Genomic DNA, 19,672 nt, shown 5'->3' with positions numbered 1-19,672 from the left:
ATATATATCAGCTATACCGCTATTTACTTCCTAATTTTTGACACTAATGCCACTAATAATTATCAACATCTAATATTTTAATATTATTGGATATCGTATTAAATCTCCGTGACTCAGACAGCAGCACGTTGGCCACTCACCGCTGGATACCGTGGTTCAAATCCCGGTCAGTCCATGTGAGATTTGTGTTGGACAAAGCGGAGGCGGGACAGGTTTTTCTCCGGGTACTCCGGTTTTCCCTGTCTTCATTCATTCCAGCAACACTCTCCATTATCATTTCATAGCATTTATCAGTCATTAACAAATCACTGTCCGACTTGTTGGCTGAACGGTCAGCGTACTGGCCTTCGGTTCAGAGGGTTCCGGGTTCGATTCCCGGCCGAGTCGGGGATGTTAACCTTAATTGGTTAATTCCAATGGCACGGGGGCTGGGTGTATGTGTTGTCTTCATCATCATTTCATCCTCATCACGAAGCGGAGGTCGCCTACAGGAGTCAAATAGAAAGACCTGCACCTGGCGAGCCGAACCCGTCCTGGGATATCCCGGCACTAAAAGCCATACGACATTTCATTTCATAAATCACTTTGGGAGTGGCGACCCCATCGTACTAACAGCCTATATATGGTTCATTCATTTCATCCCTGACCCTGTGAAAGACTGGAAAACAGGTTGTAGGTTTTCATTTTCATCCTATTAAATGTTGTTTTTAAAACCAATTTTATTCTTATTTTAGGATAGGCTACTTTCTTTATTCCTTTCTCAATCCGTTTATCCTCCAGGGGTGATTCTTCCCTCGGACTCTACCACCTCAAGGGCGGAGTCCTGAAGCGTGAGACATTGGGTCGAGGGATACAACTGGGCAGGAGGACCAATACCTCACCCAGGTGACCTCACCTGCTTTGCTGAACAAGGTGGTGTGCGGGGGATGGAAAAATCGGAAGGGATAGACAAGAAATAGGAAAGGAAGCGTCCGTGGCCTTCAGTCAGGTACCATCCCGACATTTGCCTGGAGGAGAAGTGGGATACTACGGAAAATCACTTCGAAGATGCCTGAGGGGGAGAATCGACCCCCCGTCCTCTACTCATATGTCCTCCGAAGGCTGAGTGAACCCAGTTTCAGCCGTCGTATCATTTTTCAAATTCCGTGGCAGAACCGGAAATCGAACCCGGACCTCCGGGGATGGCAGCTGATCACATTAACCACTACATCACAGTGGCGAACAGGATAGCCTACTTACAAATTCATATCCTTGAGAAGAAGACCAACGTTGTTCTTTGCTAGTCATGCAATACACTCTGAAATGTAGAGAATGCTTATTCTTGTATAAGGAGACGAAGGTTACGTGAAGGGTATGTTGATCCACAAAATGTCACTGTAATATTTGTCACAAATGGAAGATAGTAATTGCTTTCGCTCAAATAAAGTCTCAAATCGAAGGCTGATTAAGAAATAATACGAAATATTTTATTTTAGAGAATACATTACTTTACTGCCTTACAACAACTGTTTCTGCTACGTCGCAGCGCTTCCGTAAGTGTTTTGTTTGTCCAACACTGTCGTCTGTGATGTCTTTGCTCACTGAAATTCTTTGGTGTCGTTTTATTGATTTTTCTCTTTCGATGTAATTTGATAGGCTGTCACTTCATGTGCACTAACTGATTCAATAAACTATTTATTGGTCCAGGGATCATGCAATTTTTCAACAAAATACCCGCACTCCCATTCATCGGTGCCAGCCCTGGACCTCAAGAAAAAAACAAACGACGGCGCGAGCAGCGGAATGCAAGACATATGGACAAAGATAACAAAAATCGCAGACATAGCACTCCCATTCATCGGTGCCAGCCCTGAACCTCAAGAAAGGAACAAAAGACGGCGCAAGCAGCGGAATGCAACACCATGGACTCCCATTTACAGCCAGTAAATACGTATATATATTTCTTGCTAGTTACGACGGTATTTCTTAATCAACCTGGGATTTGAGACTTTATTTGGGTAAATCAATGATTACCTTTCATTTGTGACAAATGTTACAGTGATATTTCGTGGACCAACATCATTCACGTAACCGGAGACGAACTAAGTTCAGGTTTCTACTACAGGAAATGGTTTTATGTGGGGGATAATTGAGTAAGCAAGAGCGTGAAGTTCTGTAACATATTTTATATCTGAGCTTATCTCGGTTATTATTCACCCCATGAGAATAGTAGCACATTATTTTACAATCCCATGGGTATCGTTTACTAATATGAAAACAGTATATCGATATCTTTGTTTAGACTTTATTTCCGTGTAACATCTCAGGTGAATAACCCCGTATAGTTAGGAATGGTTGGGAGAATAAGGAGAGATTCAAGGAACTTACTAGAAAATTGAACTTAGTGAAAAACTTATCTAAGGATAACATGATGGCAAACATAATTGGCAGCCATTTGAATTTTAGCGAGCAATGGAAGGTGTTACGTAAATGTACATTTACTTGATATATATAACATATTTTGAGGAAAATGTTAAAATCTCAATAACCAAATACTGATTTTCAGAAAATCCAGGCAATGTGTTGGTGATATATATACCAGGCCAAGCAGAGTACAGCGAGGCGATTCGTAGGAAAAATTACGCCAGCCAAGTCATACCGAAGGGGGTACAACTCCTCCAACTTAGGCGATTAAGCAACACCAAGCAATTAGAATAAGCATCCAAGGCGTCAGCAGAGCAACGCAGAGATAGTTTGCTGGGCCTTTTTCCCAAGAGGTATTGGGTGGTAGGTGCATGTAAAACCAAAAAAGAGGGGGTGGGAGGGGGGAGGATACAAAAGTAATGACAACCCAAACAAATAAGCTTTAAATAACAGGTTGTATTGTAAGAGCATCAAAAGTTAACATCTTTACAAATTAAAAAGTAATCTTTGGGATATTCATATGAAAGTAAAGATGGCAGTGACAAACAATCAAAGTACAAATCATAACATTGAAGTTCAGAAAGGCGAAGGTCGGGAGAGATTGAACGAAAATCCTAAAATACAGGGTGGAAATACCTAGAAATGTTATAACAACGAGAATGTAACAATCACAAGAAGTAGAAAGGTATGTCCGCAAAAACCACAAGGTGGATATGTAGAAACAAGATAATCATAGAACAACAGGCTATCCCCCTAATAAACACTATTCCACTTACGAGAAATAACACGCAGACCTTTGCACAGGCAATGAGAAAAGGCACAATCCAACTCACAGACCACTGTTACAATTATGAAAAACATAAGTTCATATTAATAGTAAAAGGGGGAAGGGGGGGGGGACAGATAAAGATGAAAACACATAAGAGGAGGAAAAGTAATAGAGAATAAAAAAGGGGAGGTTGAGGAAACAGGTAGAGATCAGGCTGCAATATCCATTTTCATATCTATGACATTTCACGGTCACTAACAACACGCAGACTAAGTTCCATATCACTTGTAAAGTTCGCCGATCCACGACTCCTTTTCCTTCACAATTTTATAAAAAAAACACCAGATTTTGAAGTTTGTCCAGCAAATTTCGTAGTGCCCAGAGTGGGCCAAAGTTCAAAATTAATAACAATAGTAAGGCCAGAGAGGCAAGGAAGTGAAGAAAATGAAAAGCATAATAACAAGTCCGCTCACCCGGCTCGAAGAAAATATTGAAGTCAAGTAGAATAGACAGGATAAAAATCAGCACGGACCAGCCGTGCGAGGAAGTTGCTGCTCCCACTGCTTTTACCAAACACAATCCACACCTGATCGCCGATCGAAAGGGAGCACATGCACATGCTGGAAAGTACTAGAAACAGATGACGTAATGATGTGCCGGTGAGGAAGGCGAGAGAGCAAGCAGTAGTGGACGGGGCGAGCAAGCAGACGGAACAATGGCGGAGCAGTACGACGAAATATGCAGAAGGTAAGAGCAATGTAGAAATAGGGAGCACGTAATAAAGGATATGTATAGATATTTTAAGACAGACACAGGTTTCTAGGAGGACATTCCAGGGGTCATTAATAAACAAAGGCAGTGTAAAAATGTGAGGAATCACAGCAGGCAAAAGTATTCAGTCACCGGACGATGTGAAGCCACACACTTGTCTTCAGTCACCCGTACAAAGTTATCATATCCACTATATCGACCGATCATTAGGCCTTTAGACTACCATCTTCTTCAGTGCATTTGTAATTAATTGAATAGTAAATTATTTGTAATTTCACAATTTCTGCAAAAGTGGAAAGACTGACTAACTTCATGGAAATTATGAAGATTTTGATTTTTGTTCTGAGTAGCCAAACAATTTGGCAATCGGTCGCTATCATGGAAAGGAATGAAGGCAATATCTATATGAACATTGCTGCCAAAATTAAGAATTCGCATAGTAAGTTCAATATTTATTCGGTATTTTGATACAGGATCGAATCTTGAGAATATTAGAAACATCGCTGAGAGAGCTCTTGGATGGTGCAGTGTGGATGAAGAGAGGAAAGTGGAGTACTTTGTGATGTCCAGGTCACTCGTACACATCCGCCACATCCATTACATGGGGAGTGATAGGTTTGTACTCCCTGAAGTAATTGGCACAAAACAATTGTAGCCAGGACACAATTGCAGCAGGCAGTATTCTGCAAGGCAAGAAACTCGTCCCTGCAACTTTGTATCAAGATTCCAAGATCATTCATTAGCATTAGGCCATTAACTACTGTAGGTCAACCTGTGAAGAAGAAGACGTCGAATCCCAGGTACCATCACTATGTTTGTTCTTGTTTGTTCTTACAACTAAGGGAGTACATCGAATGTAGACTAAAAGTCATAAGCGCTTAAAACCAAGAATACAATAAGTGGTTGGTTCAACGACATCTGAAACGTTTATATCACATGTTTGAACACTTTATCTCACTGATTTATTATTATAGGACCTCAATGATTCTTCATAGATAAACTATCCTATCGTGAGCGGCTCCTTGGCCTGCTAGCAGAATTGCTTCTAATAGTTTATACCAGGTTCCTCCCTATGACCAACCCCCTCCTCAATCTAACCTCTACCGGGCGAGTTCGCCGTGCGGTTAGGGGTGCGCGGCTGTGAGCTTCCATCCGGGAGATAGTGGGTTCGAATCCCACTGTCGGCAGCCCTGAATATCTTTTACCGTGGTTTCCCATTTTTACACCAGGCGAATGCTGGGGCTGTACCTTTATTAAGGCCACGGCCACCTCCTTCCAACTCCTAGGCCTTTCCTATCCCATCGTCGCCATAAGACCTGTGTCGGTGCGACGTAAAGCCACTAGTAAAAAACATCTCATCTCTCTTGGTCAAGTCTTGTTCTCCATGGTATAAGGTTTCTGGGACCAAGGGAGTCTTACAACTTCGCGCCCTTCGCGACCGTTACCCTTCTTTTTCCGATTTTTGAACATTTGAATCTTGTCTATTTTCTCTCATGAAGAGGGAAAAGTTGCCTAATGGTGATTCCCTTAAAACAACCGCCACTATCTATTAGGCCTCCTATCATGTATGCTGTATTTTTTTTTTTTTTTTGCTAGTTGCTTTACGTCGCACCGACACAGATAGGTCTTATGGCGACGATGGGACAGGGAAGGGCTAGGAGTGGAAAGGAAGCGGCCGTGGCCTTAATTAAGGTACAGCCCCAGCATTTGCTTGTTGTGAAAATGGGAAACCACGGAAAACCATTTGCAGGGCTGCCGACAGTGGGGTTCGAACCTACTATCTCCCGAATACTGGATACTGGCCGCACTTAAGCGACTGCAGCTATCGAGCTCGGTATGTATGCTATTTATCGCACTGTGTACAATAATAATTGTACCGGGAGGTACACCTCAACGCCGCGCATTCAAAATTAGCGCTTAAATGAACTCCTCTATTGGTAAAAACAGTGAAACTGAAACTACACCAACTTGGAACTTTAATCAGAAGATGTCACCACTAAAATATTGAATAATTTTGTTATTGTGAAGTTTCCTAAACTGAGTGAATTTCTCCTTGTCTTGCTTGCCATGCATCAAGAAGTTTGGACATTTTTCCCACAGATGATACTACCAAAAAACTATGATCATGCACCCTGGTGCAAAGTGAAAGAACTTATAATTTAAAGAAGTTTTGCATTTCTAGGTTTTTGTAACTGATTGATGTTCATTTATTTTTGGGTTGGCAATATTTCCTTTTTCTTTCCGCCGGTTTTGAATCTAGCCAATCACTAATTAATGTAATTAATTTTCAACCTATCACAGGCTTCTTGTTCGATTTTGAATGTTACGTTTGAACTAAACCAATAAAATTGAGAGGGTGTGGCTAGTTTAGTCTTGAAAGATCTCGAACCTTCCATGAGGGTTTATAAACTGCGGCTTTTCACGTTTCTTGGCCAATTGATCGGCATCTTTCTGAGTGTGTGTGTTAAACAGGAGGCGGGAGGCCTCTTTCATTGGCAGCTAGAACATCTACAAGGTAATGGCCACATAACTTTATTCTTTCTTGCTACCTCCGCAGTTTAATCCGAGGGAAAGGTCCGATTCTTTAATTATGTAACTGTACTTTTCTAAAATATAACTTTTCTTTTGGCTAATGTAAAATCTTCGAAAGTCTTTAACTGTAAATTGGGGATAGAGAGTCAATTACCCTCTTTAGCTCCCCTTCATCTTGGTTTGAGGTGACTACGTTTTATAACTGTTTTTCATTTTGTAATGTGGTAAAGTAATTTCTATACGAGTCACCTCAGTAGTTTGGGAATAGCCCCTGCATCATCGGCCTAGAGCACTTTAGGTTTCTAAGTTTTCATTGTCTTGGAGCGCAGTGTACGCCTCCATTCCTTTTGTGTTTGGACCAATTACTTAACCTGTTCTTGTCCATGAAGGCCCCGTAGGTTGGGTATTAATACCCCTGTATAAAATCATTTTTCAAACTGTATGTTGTGCCTTGAAAGGCCAGTGATTGCCTTGAGTAGGCTTAGGAAATTGAGAGCCTGTTAGCTCTTTTTCAATGTTTTTGTAATTGTAAAGAGTGCCTCTGGAAGGCTAGATATTGTGATTTTAGGAGCAAGGGTACTTTGAATTAGAAGATTTCTGCCCTTGACTAAATTTGTTCTCACTTTTGAATTGTAAATTTGAGCTGGGAGCTTAGAAATTGTAAAGCGAGAGGCTTGAAGGCCAGGATCTGTAATGACCACTAATCTTGGATTTTCCTATACTTGGTTCAAGATTGTCATTGTACCTGATGTTTCATTGTTATGAGAAATTGTTACGTTTGAAATTCTAAAAAGAAATACAACCTTTGTTAAAGTTTTAAACCAATCCTTGATATCGTAGTTAGACCCATTCAAGCCCGCACCTTCTTTAACCTCTTTCTGCTTCACGGGTAACCACGTAACAATAATAATAATAATAATAATAATAATAATAATAATAATAATAATAATAATAATAATAATAATAATAATAATAATAATAATAATAATAATAATAATTGTACCGGGCGGTACACCTCCGCTCCGCTAATTCAAACATTGCGCCAGTTGAAACTCCTCTACTGGAGGAAGCCTGAACTTTAACTACCGTGTTAGTTCTCAAGTTGCTCAGAAGATGTCCCTACTTGTAAATTTTGAAGTGTTCTGAACCGGGTCGTTTTCGATGTATTTTTGTTTTCACTGTAGTAAGAAGTGTGAACATTCTCTTCTAGATGGCACTACTGAAAGACTACAATTGTGCACCCTAGTGCGAAGTGAAAGAACTGGTTTTTTTTCGGAGAAATTTGGTGTTTATAAGTTTGTTCTTTGTTAAATTTCTTTCAGTCATTGTTTAGGTTGGCTGTATAACCCTTCTCTTTCCGCCAGTTTTGAATTCGACCAATGAGTAATTTTTGTAATTAATTTTCCACCAATCCTGGTTTTCTTCTTCAGTCTTGACATGTAATCTTTTGGTCGTCCAATAAAAGGCTTGTGGGCGAGTGTTCTCATTCATGAAAGGTCTCGAATGTTCCGCGAGGGTATATAAACTGCTGATTTTCGGGTCTCCGCGCCACTTCAGTAACACCTATCATTGTGTAAATTATGTAGCAGGGGGCGGGAAGCGCCTCTTTCTTCGGGCAGCAGTTCAACCACCAGGTAATGGCCGTTTTATAACTTATTTTCTTGCCAGCTCAGCAGTTTAACGCTCGGGGCGGGTTCGAAACCTTTTACCATGTAACTTTCCTCTAAAATGTAAAAGACTCTTGATTTAAATTCTGCCTCTGTAACTACATATGGGGATAGAGAGTGCTTAACCTTCTCGAGCTCCCACTCATATTGCTTTGAGGTGAACTTATTTTCACAACCGTTTCTTCCCTTCTAATGTAATGTAAATCGTTTCCTTATATAAGTCACCTCTTTAGTATGGGATTAACCCTTGCATTAGCGGCCTAGTGCCCAGTAGGTTTCAATAAGGCGTATTTGGAGTGCAGTTTCGCCTCCTCTCAAGTTGGTATTTTGGAGGCCATGTAATTGTCCTGTTTCTTCACTTAATAGGCCTCAGTAGGTTGGGTATTTTTTTACCCCTGTGTGTATGTCCTTGGAGGACAGCTTGAATGTGGAGTTTGGTGTGGCCTTTGATAGGCTGGAACTTTGAGAGCGGGTTGCTCTTCCAAAACAAAAGTTGTTTCTGTGTGCCTCGAGGAGGCTTTGCTGTGTAATTGGGAGTAAGTGCTCCCGGGCATGATAGGGGTTTTCTCCCCCTTTTGTTGAATCTTGTATATTCGAGTAAAGTTGGGCTTATTGCTCAAGGATTGTAAGTCTGGGTCTCGACGCCCAAATCCTGTAACCTCGGTAACTGTACATTTTTTCATTGGTTACTATGCTACTATGTACCTGTCATTCTTGTTATTTCTTGATTTTGCAAAGAAAATATAACCTTGTTAAAATTTTTCTTAACTTTAATTTCGTAAGTTGAGACCTGTTCACCCCAGCATCTTCTTTCACCTCTAACTACCACGGAAAACTCCGTAACAATAATAATAATAATAATAATAATAATAATAATAATAATAATAATAATAATAATAATAATGATAATGATAATAACCACTCAATTGTAATCACGCAGGCTCAGCTGACCTCGAACCAGCCCTCAGGTTCAGTTAAAAATCCCTGACCGGGCGAGTTGGCCATGCGGTTAGTGGAGCTCAGCTATGAGCTTGCATCCGGGAGATAGTGGGCTAGAACCCCACTGTCGGCAGTCCTGAAGATTATTTTCCGTGCTTTCCCATTTTCAAACAGGGAAAATGCAGTTGCTGAACATTAATTAAGGCCACGGCCACTTTGATCCCACTCCTAGCCCTTTCCTATCTCATCGTCGCCATAAGACATGTCAGTGTCGGTGCAATGTAAAGCAAATCGTAAAAAATCCCTGATCTGGCCTGGAATTTGAGCCCTCTGGATAGGAGACATGCACGCTACCTCCACACAACGGGGCCGGCTACGAACCGAACTGGATAAGGGAAAACTGGTAGATTATTCCTTCTTCTTCTTATTATTATTTTTATTGTTATTGTTAAATGCGAAAAAGAACAGAAAACTGATCACACATAGCTTACTTAGAAGTTGTGCATTTCCTTCTTTGCAACGCAGCCTTCAACACCATAGTTCTTCCTTCTTCTGTCCACTTGGCTCCGGTCTTTTTCTTGTGGTTTCTTTCTGAATCTACTTCCCTCTTGCTGATTTTCTTTCCGTAGCAGGTTCGGTCTGTGATATCTGCCAATTTGATTCCTGATTTTTTCAGGTCTTGGTGGATTACCGATGTCCACCTATTTGTTTTGACGTTTTCTACTGCCTCTAGTAAGATTCTTGCCCGTCTATTTTCTGGAAGGCTTTCGATGTATCTGTAAAATTTCAGGCGCCTTTTTCTGATGTCGGCCACAATGGTTGAGAGCTCCTCGGTTTATGTATGAGATTGCAGTCGGTATCCTTCGTCGGTCAGTTTTGGGCCGAGAATTTATCTGATGATTTTACGTTCCTCTTTCAGGATGTCTTCGAGTACTGTTTTTCTGTGGAGATCCAGTGTTTCGCTCGCTTATAGTATTTCGGGTTTGATCACGGTGTTGTAATGTCGAATTTTGGTGAAGATTGAGAGGCATTTTTTATTGCAATTGTTTTGCGTTTAGCCGAGGGCTCTCTTCATTTTCTGGATGTGGACCTCGAGGGCCTTCTGTTCCTTTCCTGTTCGTACTACAATTTCTCCGAGATATCGGAACTCAGTTACTTTTCCGATTGTGCCAAATTTCGCGTTCAAATTCTGGAGGTTGCAGTGGTTGAACATGACCTTGGTTTTTATGAGATTTGTAGGCCGAATTTTTCAGAGCATTCTTGAGGGTTTCGATTTGACTGATTGTCTGTTGTTCGTTTGTTGTGAGGATCGCGAGATCATCTGCGAAAGTGAGACAGGAGATTTTTTACGCATTTTCTTGTCATACTTAATGGTTGCCGATTTCCTTGTGCTTTTAGATCTTGTTCCCATGATTTTGTCCAGGGCTATGTTAAAGAGTAGTGGGGAAAGTACACCTCCTTAACGGACACCGGTTTTTATCTGAAATTTTTCACATGTATTTTCCATTAATTTTACCTACTCGGTTGTGTTGGTGAGAGTTAGTCTGATGATTTTTAGAGTCTTTTTGTCCAGTCCGTATTCACTCAGTGTTTGGAAGAGGGATTGCCGGTCAATGGAGTCGTATGCTTTCTGAAAGTCCACGAAGTTGCAGGTTGTGGGTTGTTTCCTGGTGCGTCGTAATTTCAAGATGGTTTTTAGATTGAGTATCTGTTCTGCACAGGATCTGTGGAGCCTGAAGCCCTCTTCGTATTCGCCTATAAGTGTTTCTGGTTGTTCCTGTGTTCTTTGGTGGAGGGCTGCGGAGAGGATTTTGTATGCGACTTGCACGAGCGAAATTCCCCTGTAATGTTCACATCTGTTCGGTCACCTTCTTTGTGAAGTGGAACAAGGAGGTGTTTGTCCAATTTTCTGGTAGTTTTTCCGTTGTCCGGCAAGTAGCTTGATTTTTTCTGATCTATATTCTGATATTAATCTGAGAAGTTTACCTGTACTTGCAGGAGTGTGTTGATGTTTAGCGTGCCGATGTAGAAGGACGTTTCGGTGGGAAGTTTATCAGAGAGCTCCGACTCTCTCTTTCGTGTAAGCTCGGCCCCTCCAAAATCCGAGTGGCCGGTTGCCGCCTTCGGTTTCACTTGGCGGGTGGATTGGTCACCATCTGGAGTAATGTTGTTCTTACATGCACGATTCATGGTCTGCTTGTTCTCAAGCAACTGGGTTGATTCCGAAGGATCGGAGTACAATCAGGTGGGTGAGTTCCTGAAGGTTTTCTGAGGCAGCCACTCCGACTCGGAGTACAGACACTGACCAGATGCCGCACCAAATAGGTGAACAGACATTACTGGATTTATTATTATCCTATGACAATGGCCATCTCGTGGCTCTTCCGCCTTTAGAGGCAGTTCACCCCAGTGTCAAGAAATTGCCTTGAACCTCTACCTGCTTATCCTCCCTCCGAATAGGCCGTTGGCACTTGGTAGAGGAGGACCTCTTAAGCCGGTGGTCACTCGGTTTGTGGACGCAGTTTAACGTCATGCCCGGGACGTTATTATTATTATTATTATTATTATTATTATTATTATTATTATTATTATTATTATTATTATTATTATTATTATCCAATTTGCTTTACTTCGCACCGATACAGATAGGTCTTACGTCGGCGATGGGATAGGAAATGCCTATGATTGAGAAGGAAGCGGCCGTGGCCTTAATTAATGTACAGCACTAGCACTTCCCTGGTGTGGAAATAGGAAACTATGGAAAACCATCTTCAGGGTTGCCGACATGGGGGCTCGAGCATACTATCTTACGGGTGCAAGCTCACAGCTGCACACGCCCCTAAACCTCACGGCCGACTCGCCCGGTATTATTATCATTAACATTTATAAGCAAGTCAATAAGTACTTGCAATTTTGCTTTAATTGTCTTTAGGTTGGTTCCATTGCTTGTGTGCTCACCAGCCGCTAGATGGCACCGTTGTCTACTCTGTGGTAGGTTTCAGCGTTATCAGATCAGTACAGCTTGCGCTGTTGAGACGTAAATATGGCCGCGCCACTCTCTGTTTGCACCAAGGAAGAACAAAGATCCGTAATCCATTTTTTTGTTGTCTGAGGGCGTACCAGAAACGGAAATTCATTGAAGACTTTCAGCACAATACGGGGACAAATTTTTGCCACAGCGAAGTGTTTACCAGTGGATTGAACAGTTCAAACGAGGTCGCACGAGTGTGAAGCACGAGGAAAGATCCGGGCAAACCAGAAAGCAAACGTCAGAACATGGAATGGATGCATCACGGATCCCCAGTCAAAAGAGAAGTTCAAGAGGCAACCTGAGGCAGCCACTCCGACTCGGAGTACAGACACTGGCCAGATGCCGCACCAAATAGGAAAAGTGATGCTCACAGTGTTTTGGGACTCTCAAGGGCCAATTCTGGAACATTGCCAGGAAAAGTGGGAAAAAGTAAACAATGAACGTTGCAGTGATATGCTGGTAAACAAGTTCAAAACTGCAGCTCGAAACAAACGCGGAGGTCGATTGTCGGTAGGAGTTCTTTTGTTGAATGACAATGCGCGTCCACATACCGCCGCCAACACAGATGCTGTGTTTCGAGCTGTTGGAGCATCCTGCACACTGTCCACATCTCGCCCCGTCGGATTACCATCTGCTTGGTCCGCTTAAAAATACTCTAAGAGGCCTTCGATTCAGCTCCGATCAACAGGTGCAGGAAGTAGTGCATACATGACTTGCTGGGCAACCAGAAAGCTTTTCTGCATAGGGTATCATAAAGCTTGTTTAACGGTGGACCATGTGCATTGAAAAGCAGGGTTGCAATGTTGAAAAATGATATCAATAAAAAGTTTGTACTTTTGTAATAAATTATAAAAATTGATTGCAGATACTTATTGACTTGCCCTCGTATTTTTAATTTGTGGTATTTCATTTTCATCCAACTAATCATGCAATATGATTTCACTACAAGCGAATATTTTTTGAGGTAATTATTACTTATTTCCTTCAGAGAAAGAAAGAACTTTACCCCAAAACTTCTTTTACTTATTTTAATGAGTATTTAGCGCATGTATTATTTTCTTGGAAAATACGTAATGTTAATTCTACAAAATGACAATAAATTCTGATGTTCTAATTCATTAGATTATATCATTCTACTATTAATATTTTAAAAGGAATGGCTTCTATAAGACACTTAAATGAACATTACAAATTATGTTTTCGTAAGACTAATATTAATAATAATAATAATAATAATAATAATAATAATAATAATAATAATAATAATAATAATAATAATTGTACCGGGCGGTACACCTCCACGCCGCTTATTTAAAATTTGCGCCAGTTGAAACTCCTCTGCTGGAGGAAGTCTGAACTTTATCTACGGTATTAATTTTCTACTTTCTCAGAAGATGTCACTACCTGGAAATTTTGGAGTTTTTGAACTGTGTCATTTTCGACGTATTTTTGTTTCGCTTGTAGTAAGAAGTGTGAACTTTCTCTTCTAGAGGACACTACTGAAGATCAACAATAGTGCACCCTAGTGCGGAGTGAAAGAACTGTTTTCTTTGGAGAAAATTTAATTTCAAAAGTTTGTTCTTTGCTAAATTTCTTTCAGTCATTGTTTAAGTTGGAAATATTAACCCTTTCTTTCCCCTTGTGTTGAATTTAGCCAATCCCGAATTTCTTAAATTAATTTTCCACCAATGATGTGTTTCTTCTTAATCTTGTTTTTTTTTTGCTAGGGGCTTTACGTCGCACCGACACAGATAGGTCTTATGGCGACGATGGGATAGGAAAGGCCTAGGAGTTGGAAGGAAGCGGCCGTGACCTTAATTAAGGTACAGCCCCAGCATTTGCCTGGTGTGAAAATGGGAAACCACGGAAAACCATCTTCAGGGCTGCCGATAGTGGGATTCGAACCTACTATCTCCCGGATGCAAGCTCACAGCCGCGCGCCTCTAGGCGCACGGCCAACTCGCCCGGTCTTAATCTTGTGTAGGGGTTTTCTTTAACCACCAATAAAAGATTGTGGGCGGGTGTTTTCCTTCCTAACACGCCTCGAACTTTCCGCGAGAGTATATAAACTGCTGATTTTAGGGTCTCTGCGCCACTTCTGTTCCATCTTTTCGTGTGTAAAGTACATAGCAGGGGGCGGGAAGCGCCTCTTTCTTCGGCGGCAGTCAACAACCAGGTAATGGCCGATTAATTACTTCTTTTCTTGCTTGCTCAGCAGTTTAACTCTCGGGGCGGGTCCGAAGTTTTTCCATTATGTAACCTTCCTTAAAATGTAAAGAAACTTGTATCTATTCTATCTTTTAAACTACATATTGGGATAGAGAGTGCTTAATCCTCTCGAGCTCCCACTCATATTGTTTTGAGGTGAACTTATTTTCTCAACCTATTCTTCCTTAACATTATGTAAATTTGTTTCTTTCTAAAGTCACCTCTTTAGTATGGGATTAGCCCTTGCATTTGTGGCCTAGAGCCAGATTAGGTTTTAAAAGCAAATGTATTAGGAGTGCAGTTCGCCTCCTCTCAACTTGGTATTTTAGAGGTCATGTAATTATCCTTTTATCGCTTAATAGACCTCAGTAGGTTGGGTATTTTACCCCTGTGCTTACGTCCTTAGAGTACAGCTTGAAAGTAGAGTTAGGTGTGGCCTTGTGATAGGCTTAAAACTTTGAGAGCGGATCGTTCTTTTGCAATTTGTTTCTGCGTGCCTCTAGGAGGTATTACTGTGTAATTCGGAGCAAGTGCTCCTGGGCATGATTGGGGTTTTCTGCCCCTTTGCTAAACCTTATGTACATGTAAATTCGGGCTAACTGCTCGAGAATTGGAAGTTCGGGGCCCGAAGCCCAAAACCTGTAAATACCATTGTTGCTCTTTGTTGCCTTGCTACTCTGTACTTGCCATTCTTGTTATTTCTGAGTTTGAAAAGAAAATATAACCTTGTTAAATTTTAAATTAATTTTACTTTCGTAGCTTGAGACCTGTTCACCACCCCGCACCTTCTTTCACCTCTAACTACCACAAAAACACGGTAACAAGTGGTAGCAGAGCGTGGTTGAATGGGTCTCAATTTAGCCCCTTTTGACGGCTAAACATTGTTTTGTTCCGAACTCTAACCATTTTCTCAGTTGCTGGAATTTTTTGAGTTTTTCAAAATTGTTCTCTCATCATGCCCGGCCCTCGCGATGTTCTCCATCTTAACTATTTGCGCAAAGAGGAGTTGATCTATGAGTTAACTATCAGAAATGTGCAATCTGGAGGCACGGTTGCAGTAGACACAAATAAGCTTAGAGAGTCCCTTGATTTGCCCATTTCCATCCCCACCTTGGGAGAGAAAGAAATTGACGACTCTCTTTCCACGATCGTCGAGAATATTACTGGGCTAGCATCTGTAGTTAGTTTTTTTGATGAAAATGATCCTTCTCCTAATCAAATTAAGCGTGTGCAAGCCAGGCTGTTTCATTTTTCAAATAGAGTTAACGATCTGTTTTCTCTAAAGTTGAATGACGTTCAGAAGATGGAAGCTAGTACGCTGCTTGAAAATATTTCTGAATTATCTAGCAAGATCACTCAATTGTTAACTGGGGAGGTTCCTCCCAAAAGCGATCTACCCACCACAGTGAATGTAGGTAGCGAGGAAGAGCCTCCTAAGGGAGAAGTAAATAGGAAAACCATCGCTGCTCAAACAACCTCTGCCCAAATGGACGAGTCTGAACGCCGTAACTCATTAAATAATGTACGTTCTGAATTAACTTCCTTGCCACTGAAACCTTTACCTACTATGTCACCCGGGTTCAGCAGTTTGCCTCATCCATTGGCGATGTTGCTCAGAGGTATCTCTAAGTTTTCCGTTAATACCACCAGTGAAGTAATTTCCTTTTTAAGATTTTTAGTTGAATTTCAGGATCATGCCCTTGTGTTTTCTCTTTCCCCATGTCAGATTTTGCAAATTATCTATCCCTATGCAATTGGCATTCTCTGCGACAAAATAGTAAGAGCCATTGCCGAGCAATCATCTATTGAGGATTTCCACGCCCACTTGCTAGCTAACTTCATCCCGGCTAGGGCCAGGTCCTCCCTTATTCAGAAGTACTATTATCGTGTACAGCGTTTGGATGAAAACTTGGCAGACTTTATCCAAGATATTAAATTCTATACTAGGGTGTTTGCTCTTCATTTTCCCGAAGACCAGATTGTACAGGCTATTGTAGAAGGAATTTCACCATCCTATAGGTCATATTTGTGTTTCGCGGCGTGCCCGCAAACCTTCTCTGAACTTGAAGCATTGGCCGTTTCAGCGGAAGGGGTTAGATACGCCGATTCCTTGCGTGTCGCGAAAGAACCCCCACCTTCCTTTAGTAATACTCGGCCTCCACCTCGCCGATCAGTCACTCCTCGTAAATGTTACGCTTGCGGGTCGCCTGACCATCTGCGGAACAAGTGTCCATTGATCAAATCTAGTAGGGCAAATAATGGAGCTGGTTCATCACAAGGCTGTTTTAAATGTGGGGCTTTCTCACATATCGCCAAGAATTGCCCAAATTCAAATAGCACCCCCTCCTGCTCAACTTCCGGTGTAAATTCCACCAATGCCAATAATAAAAAATGATTAGTGGCTTCGGCTGAGTCGACTAATCCTTCTTCCCGAGGCTCAGCCCCTGGTAAACAGGTCGAAAATTCAGGGAACGATCAGTCTTCAAATTCAGCTTTTGAATGCCCTAAAGAGTGTCTTAGGATTGCGGCGGATACCCCCGCACCGGTCCCCTTTCTCAAAATTGAGGTAAATAACGAACCTATAACAGCTCTATTAGATTCAGGCAGTGTTTGTTCTATTATTTCGGCCGAATGGTATGCAAAATTGAAATCTGTTTGTAAACTACCTGACTATGACTCATCTCCTGTTCAATATGTTTCGGCTAATTCATCCCCTTTAGAAATTCTAGGTTCTTTACAGGTCAAAATTCGTATTTTTAAATTTACATGGAAAATCAAATTGTTTGTGGCCAAGCACTTGTCTTGCCCCATTATATTGGGAGCTGACTTCATTTCCTACACTGGTCTTGTGCTCGATCTCCAGAGTAGGTCGTGCTCTTTCAAATTTGCGTTTAATTGTAAAATCCCATTATTGAAATGTAATTCTGTATCATTTTCATCTATTTCGCCTACCCAGGATGAGATGTTGTTAGACCTTAGACATCTACCTGAGGAGCAGGCTGATAGTATTCGTAAGTTGTGTCAGTCGTTTCCAGAGGTGTTCTCTGATACTCTTGGTGTTACTGACCTTATCGAATACAAAATTGAGGTCACGGATTCGATTCCTTTCCGTTTTCCACCTTATAGGCTATCTCCACCTAAAATGAAGGCTCTGAAAGAAATCATCGATCAGATGTTGAAGGATGGTATTATTAGGCCCTCTAAGTCGGCGTATTCGTCGCCTATTTTTCTAGTCCCGAAACCCCAGGGGGACTTCAGGCCTGTCATTGATTATAGGGCTCTCAATCGGAAGGTGGTGTTACAATCTGTGCCCCTTCCCGACCTTCATTCTTGTTTTTCATGGTTCCGTAAGGCCAAGTTCTTCACCATCTTGGACTTGAATCAGGCCTACAATCAAATTCCTCTAGCCGAAGAGTCTAAACACCTTACAGCGTTTGCCACGGACTGAAATTTATACGAATACAACCGCGTGCCTTTCGGGCTCCCCACGGGAGCAGCTGTACTCACTAGGATGCTAGATAGGGTCTTCTCCGACATCAAATTTGAGTACTTGTAGAACTACTTGGATGATGTCGTCGTATTTTCAGAGACTTTTGAAGAACATCTAGATCATCTGCGAGAAGTTCTCGATCGCCTTCGTAAGGCTGGGTTAACTGTCAAGTTGTCCAAGGTTGCCTTTGCTAAGCCCTCTATGTCATTCCTAGGGCATATTGTGTCACCTGATGGTGTTGCAGTCGATCATTCGAGAACACAGGCCATCCGTGATTTTAAACCCCCTAAGGACATCAAAGGTATCGCCAGGTTCATTGGAATGGTGAATTTCTTCAGGAAGTTCATTCCTAACTTTGCTAATAGAGCGGAGCCCTTGAACCTTCTTCGTAGGAAAGGCATCAAATTCGAGTGGGGACCTTCTCAACAAGCCGCTTTTGAAGATCTTAAATTAGCTCTCTGTAATGCCCCTGTCCTTGCTATGCCTGATTTCTCAAAGAAATTCATTGTCCAAACCGACGCGTCGTCGTCAGCAGTAGCTGCAGTCCTTCTTCAAGAGACTGAACTAGGGAGGCGACCCATCGCCTATGCATCTAGGACCTTGTCGGCTCAAGAAGCCAAGTATTCTATCTATGAGCTCGAAGGTTTGGCAGTCTTATTTGCCTTAGAAAAGTTCCGTCTCTATCTTGAACATGTCAAATTCGACCTGGAGACAGATAATCAAGCCTTAAGCTGGGTCTTAGGTAGGCCGCGTCGTACTGGCCGTATAGCCCGTTGGGCCATCCGTATTTCTGCCTTCCAATTCGATGTCAGGCATATCCGAGGCACCGAAAATGTTGTTGCTGATTGACTCAGCCGTATGTTTTCCAACGACGTCGAGACCCATGAACCGGTCGACAGTTCATCACCTTCCGAGTCCATACTATCTGATGTTAATGCCATCTTAACAGATGCTCCCATGCTCTTTAGGGATATCGAGAAATACCAACGTGAAGATCCGACGCTGGCTCCGATAATGGAAACCCTTTCTTCTGGGGAACATGTGGTCCCTTATGTTCTGAGGAATGGTGTTTTATGTTGCCCATCGAGGCATGATAAGATGATGAAAGTTGTCGTTCCAGCTGTTCTTGTACCTATGATCTTCAAGTATTATCATGAGACCCCATTAGGAGGGCATCTTGGTATCTTTAAAACTCGTGAGAAGATTCGTGAAATGTTCATCTGGAAAGGTATGGACGGTGAAATCCGTGAACTAGTGAAGGCTTGTAAATCCTGTTTGCTTAGTAAACCAACCATGTCCACCAAGGTAGGCCTTCTGTCTTCTCATCAAGCGTCGCGCCCCATGGAGCGCCTGTATATTGATTATGTAGGACCCTTCCCCCAGTCTAAGGGAAATGCTAACAAGTTTATCTTTGTATGCGTAGATGGCTTTACTAGATTTTCCTGGTTATTTCCGACTAAGCTGGCTACCGCTCAGTCCACCATTACTTGCCTAAATTCTATTTTTGCTTCTTTTGGTCCGAGCCAATATATTGTGTCTGATAATGCAAAGGCGTTCACATCAAATCTTTTTCGTAAATTCTGTTTTGACTTGTCCATCTCTCATGTAACTACTTCTGCTTATTATCCTCAACCATCTCTGGCTGAACGGGTTAATCGTAATCTCAGGTCCGCGCTTATTGCCTATCATCATGAAGATCATTCCAGGTGGGACACGTCCCTGCATTGGTTAGCTTTTGCTTTGAATTCGGCGGTTCATGAATCTCACAAGTTTACTCCAGCTTCTTTGATGTTCAAGTTCGTTCCCAACACGCCGCTCTCTAACCTCTGGTCTCTGAGTGACATTCTACCCGAGACAATAGA

The sequence above is a fragment of the Anabrus simplex genome, chromosome 4 (assembly GCF_040414725.1).
Source record: "Anabrus simplex isolate iqAnaSimp1 chromosome 4, ASM4041472v1, whole genome shotgun sequence".
Taxonomy (NCBI): Eukaryota; Metazoa; Arthropoda; class Insecta; order Orthoptera; family Tettigoniidae; genus Anabrus; species Anabrus simplex.
The sequence above is the reverse complement of the archived record's forward strand: the minus strand, read 5'-3'. Positions refer to the sequence as shown.